The 6,238-nt window shown below is 35.8% G+C and overlaps 1 non-coding gene across 1 annotated transcript; it reads right to left on the bottom strand.

Moving 5' to 3' along the window:
* Nucleotides 1-1,718: 1,718 nt before the first annotated feature.
* Nucleotides 1,719-1,882, bottom strand: LOC118999709 (U1 spliceosomal RNA). Its single transcript, XR_005069164.1, has one exon. It is a non-coding gene; the product is annotated as a U1 spliceosomal RNA (small nuclear RNA).
* Nucleotides 1,883-6,238: the final 4,356 nt, after the last annotated feature.

Genomic DNA, 6,238 nt, shown 5'->3' with positions numbered 1-6,238 from the left:
ATCATGATATAATATTGTTATAAAATACTGTAGAAGTATGTAATTAAAAACATGGCATGTAAAAATAAGCTCAGATTTTCATTTGTACCTTTAATAAAACAATATTTTACATTTATAGAAAATCAAAAATATCCTCAACCTTTCTTTGTGGACTGAGCCTGGCTCATAATCATAGTTGGGTAGACATAGTCATTAAATACACGAGCTGCCAGAGTTCTCAGGAAGTCTTTAGTTTAGTTAAAGAATAGTTGGTAGTAACATAAAATGTAAAATCATTATTATTAGTTTTATGGCCATTCTACTACAGCTGTCCCGATTTTCCCCCTTGCCCTCCTCCACCCAGCCTAACCTCTGCACCACCATCAATCCCCACACCATTGTGTGTGTCCATGGGTCCTCCATTAACTTTAAATGTTTTAGGAAACTCCATTTACTTGGGATGTATCATAGTCATTATTCCCATATTGAAATATTTCCAGATAAGAAACCAACCCTGGCCTAGTGGGTTTCATATTCTTTCCCCAGTCTCCTTTCCTTTAGATTAGCTTTTCCTACATAAAAATTTGTTTGCTTACGGTAGCAGAGCACATGTGCCTTGTTCTGTTCCCACTGCAAATTACAGACTACAAATTACTTCTTGCACGTGCAATTTATTCATCTTCTTGGCCAGACCTACCTTCCATGGGCCTTGGTCCAAGTGATAAAATGACTTCCATTCATAAAGATACAAAAAATTATTTTTCATTTGAGTAAGGCCATTAGCAAACACAAATGACCTATTACTCACCCTCCATTACAATAGATTTTATTGAAATCTTTCTTGTCTCTTTAACTGAGTTTTGCACAAGTTTTGCCTTCACAGGACTATTTTTGTTATGTGTCAATCTACATATATAGATTATATGTAGATATTTTATAGATATTATATAGATATTTCTTTACTAATTTAAGAATTGCTAAGTCATTGTGAAAGTGTTGGTATACTATTTTGTATCTGATGGCATCAAGCTGCTTTGCATCACTTAAAAAAACACATACATTCCCCATAATAATTTATATTAAGCTGTAGAATATTACTTTATAACTAAACCATTGTTATTTATACACATAATGAAACACAATGAAATCTGTATGCCAATTAAGCAATATTTTGTACATTTAAGCACTTACTATTTATTTTAAATGCTCACAAATCTAGCTTAATAGAGCATGTCCTGGTTTTTTGCATTTCTTATTTGCTATATTATAATGCACTCATTTTTGCCTCATTCTTCTGAAATGAGGGTCATCATTATTCTTTTATTTGTTACAATTTTATAAACATATCTAGCTATTTCAATTTGTAATCATCCTGGTTTGATTAATAAATATTTATCCTTTGAGTGTCTTTTTGGGGTTTTAACTTACTTTTATAATATTTTCTGAAGTGGGAAGTGGAGAAAACAGTAAGTCAAGTATCCTACAGGGCTCTTGTTAATATTTTTTCTTTGTGAGAGTTTATCATGTTTATCAGCTTTATTTTTCAAAAAGTGCATTCATTGAAAAATAAAATAGAATTATATGATAATTCATGGGCCCTTCAGTAACCACCTAATGAATGATAGGAGCTTTGTATAATATTCCACAGAAATTATAACATTCACCAGTCATCTTCGCATATTCTTACTGATTTGCCAACAGAATGCTTTAAGGACTCTCTCTCCCTCTTTTTTCTTTTTCAGGGGTCAGCACAAACATACTCCTCTCCTACCACAACTTACACAGTTGAATTTCCCACATTTGGGGAAATCACAGGGGTCAGCACACCCGGAGTGCAATGAACAAGCCTCACCCTGGGAAAACCACCTTCGTGATCATGGTATCTCCCCTGCCCAGTAAGTATAAGGACGTTCCTTTAATTCAAAATAGCAAGGCTTAAATGTTATATTTTAAAGCACGAAGGTTATATTGCTTAATGTAATTTCCAGGGTTTCGTTTTGTCATTATAGTCAGCAACTAGTTGCAATTTGAGCCTCAACTATTAATTCTTGTAGATGAGCCTCACCAGGTTCATCATAAATGAAAAGCTTTCGTATGAAAAATAGACAGATAATACTGGAGATGAAGACTTTTAACTGCACTTTGTCAAGAAAGAAAATTCCACTGAGTTTCCGTTTCAGGTCAGAGAAATAGGAACACAGAGAGATCAAATTGCCCTACTGTGTGTAGTTAGAAGGAGGCACAACAAGGACCTGACTGGGCTTTTCCTCCACCGCGGCCCAGGCCTCCGCCCGCGAGGCAAAGCTTCCTCTTTAGTGAACTGCTTGGCAGTGAGAGTGCATTGCCCTTCCCTCACCCCGAGAGATTTCTAACACAGCTATTTAAATTAAGGTCCAATTTGCTACACCCTTTTGATCATCTTTCCACTACTACAATCCATTGATCTTAGGAAAATGATAGGTGATAGACAATACTATAACTAACTTGAAATATCACTGTTCAGGGGTCTGTAATGAAAATGACGTATTCAGTTTTCAATTTACAGATCTGATGTGCCCCGGGGTACTGCATGCCTAGATTTTGAAGTAACAGCCTGTGTATTTTGAAAACTCTTTTTTTAATTCCCCAACTCCCCTTACGTTCACGTTGCTCCTTGTGCTCTCTGCAGCCCTCTCTCTTCATCTCAACAGGGAGTGGAAGGTAAGTGTCCCTTGGAGCTAGTCGTATTCCCATTCTCTAAATTAGCTGGTTATGGACCGAGGTGGATGTCATTCTCTCTGAGGTGTGGAACTTCTCTCTCTACAGACCAATTAAGCAAAAGAATGCTGAGCCGGCTTCTGACAGGTAAAGCTCTCAAAACACACAGCAACTGTCAGCCTAGGTACCTTTAAGCAATTTCTGTAAGAGAATTTTTTGAAAGGTTGAGCTAATGGGTTTGAGTATAGCTGTGCACAATGTTTTGCAGAGCCAGCAAAAACTAAGTGAACGTAAGTTTTTGCCAGTTTCCTTAAACAGGAGCGCTCTGCTTTCACAAACAAGACCTCGTGGAAGTGCGAAGGATGCCTTCACTACTAGCAACGGTTTTCATTTGGGGTTAGCAGCGGTCTCGAACTCAGACCACCCCGTAGCCACCATGTGGCTTTTCGCTGCTGACACATAAAAGGGCAAGTCGGGTTGTGTTGAGGGGATTTGGCTAAAGTTGTCCTTTCATCCTTTTTCCTAAGCTTTTATCTTCTTTTCAGGGAATTTCGCAGCAGCCTTTTTTCTGCATAAGGATATCTGTGATTCTGTTGCCACTAATCTATCTCAGATTTTTTTTGAAGAACTATATCTATTACTTGGGGACGAAACTGCATATGTTTTCTTAATTTACTATGAACTTTATTTTAGCATAGCATGGAAAGTTCCGAACCTAGGCTTCGGCAGAGCCTAGGCTTCGAGGATCCGGCAGACCTGCATCAGTGCACTGAGTTCAATCACCCAATAGCTGAGTGTCCCAGGGCGTTAGTTAACCCTTCGCTATTAGCCCATTATTCCCAATGCTCAGCTCGCAGGTCTGTTCACACACCTGCAGTCTATCGACAGCATGCTTGGCCCAGGGCGCATGCTCAGTGAGTGAATATCCCTTATCCATATTCTCAAGTACTTCTAAAGAACAAACTTAGTTTTCAATTAAAAAAAATTTTTTAACAGAAGACTCTGCTGAGTTTTCCAACCACATTGCTAAATTCGCCGGCGTTATGATTGTGTTTCACTCAGGAAAGAGCAGGGTTTGAGACCAGTCAAATCCATGAACTAATTATCTGTGATCCACATGCAGTGACTTATTTTTACACTTTTAAGTGTACCATAAGAACAAAAACAGAAAAGAATAATATTTTGCGACCCATGAAAATGATATGAAATTGTAATTTTAGTGAGTGTACGTAAAATTTAATTGGAACATAGACATGTTCCTACGTTTAGGTACTGTGTAGGGCTGCTATAGCGCCACATGGCTTGGTTGAAGAATTGCAACAGAAACTGTCCGCTTGCAAAGTCTGAACTACATACACACTGGCCCTCTGCAGACCCCTGGTCTGGAAGACGGGGCAAGGTCATGTCAGTATATTAAGAATATCTTGTTGAATAGGTCACTACTTAAACACATCAACCCAGATACAACACTTTAACATGGAACCAAGCAAAATGTTGACATTGACTTTGGGCATTAGGGCTTATTTGTTTGTTTGTTTGTTTTATGCAAAGTGAATCTCAGGGATAGGGGAATGAAATCCAAACATATATTTTATCTCAAAAAATATATTCATGAGCCAGCATGCTCTAAAGCTCTAGTTTTTCTAGTAAACTTGTCTTATTTTTGTAATTCATTCTGCTGCCTAGGAAAACAAGTTTCTTATTGGGGTCAAATAATCACTAGTTTTTAATCATTTTGTGAAATTCTAAAATTTAAATTGAGTAGGTTCTTACTATTTTTATTTAAAAATTACCCTTGAATTATTATTTTACTTAATGCCAAAATTAAAAGTATGTTATTATATATAAACACTTTTTGTAAAGTCTACTCTTGAACATTTTAAGTGGTCTTTATGACCTCCATATTCAGTTGCCTGAAGTTTGGTGCCAGAAATAATGAAAAGTACAGTGCATTAATTATTGACTCTATGCCCTCTTGAGATATAAAATTATTAAAAAGCATATTCTTTTTTCCTGGACTATTCTAAACATTTTTAAGATACTGTAATTTATGTGAAAGCTCTGTACATTTCTATTTCATTTAAGTAATACAATTGGAAAATGCTGAGAAAAAATGAGAAAAGTTAACAGCATTTTATTGTGTCTTTGTAACTATTTCATGATCTTTTCCAATTTTGATCCTCGAATAAATTTGTGCACACACCTACACATTCAAATGATAAGATGGATGAAGGACAAACGGATTCAGATCCAAAAAACAGGAGAGTAAAATAAGTTGTTAAAAATTAGGGCAGCACGATAGGCAGGAAACAATTAGGGCTCAGCAATTCAGAGATAGGGCGAAATAGAGGGCAAGGAATAACATGATATGACAGGTGAAGAATGTGCTGGGTTTTTACATTATAATGGAGGAAGATGGAATGCTTGGATAGGGAAAGAAAATCAGATGAACATCTGCTGACTCAAAATAAGGTGTCAACACCCCAAAAGCGAGATAGGAAACTAAACAAGAAAAGTGTATTTTTTAATGGCTCCAGATTTTTTATGAGAAATGAAAGAAATTTCTTAAAGATGAAAGAGAATTTTCTGTTCATGTAAGTGTAAACATATTTTGTCTTTGGGTGTTTCCTTCTTCAATAGGGTATCAAAGGCACTGATTTACTTTGTAAATGTTTAATCAATTAAAACATTCTAATATGTTGTACACAGTGGATTTATCTTTTCAAATACCTTCATTGAAATAACTCTAGTTCTACTCAATATAAGCATTATTTTAAAAAAGGTCACATGGTATGACTATTATGACTGATTACTTTAAAACCTAAATAACCCATCAATATTTTGTCACATAATTAAATATTTAAATATTTACCAATAACAGTATTTTCTTCTTATAAGAAAGTAAACTATAAGATACACAATTATTTATGCTGTTCTACTTTCAGTACTGTTTTCCTAAATCTCCTATTTCAAAATGTAGTGATAAAGTTAAACAAATAAGCAAACAATAATCACTCTCCCACCACTTCCTTCAAATAATAAGAACAGGAACAGGAATAAAAACTATATCAATGATAGAAAGAAGGGCCAGATGCACAGGATAATGTAGGATGTTTTATAACAGCAATTTCCATCTAAATAATATGAGCCCAACATGAGGAACAGTAGTCTGAAGGAATATTCATTTTCTCAGCGTGAGACAAACATCATTTACCAAAATGTAATGGACTCCATAAACTGGAGAAAAAAACAAACAATAGAAACCATCGCATTGAAAACCCACGTCACACCCTGAATCAGCAGTGCACCCTGAGTCCTGGTCTTTACTTAGAATTATTTTGTATTCATATGCCTGGGCACTGCCCAATGACACCCGCAAGAGAGTGTTTTCTCACACAACTTTAGAGAGCGTGAAATTTATTCACCTTTTCTGGGGGCATTTTGACAGTTTAAATGTGCAGACTGGATCTAAATATTTAATCAATTACACACATGTGGAGAGGCAATTTTAAAAAGAAATTAATGGCAATCACAGGATAGTATGCAGCTAAGATCAAAGACT

Source organism: Sturnira hondurensis, unplaced genomic scaffold, assembly GCF_014824575.4.
Source record: "Sturnira hondurensis isolate 20B ecotype Veracruz unplaced genomic scaffold, ASM1482457v3 Scaffold0015056, whole genome shotgun sequence".
Classification (NCBI taxonomy): domain Eukaryota; kingdom Metazoa; phylum Chordata; class Mammalia; order Chiroptera; family Phyllostomidae; genus Sturnira; species Sturnira hondurensis.
The sequence above is the reverse complement of the archived record's forward strand: the minus strand, read 5'-3'. Positions and strand labels throughout refer to the sequence as shown.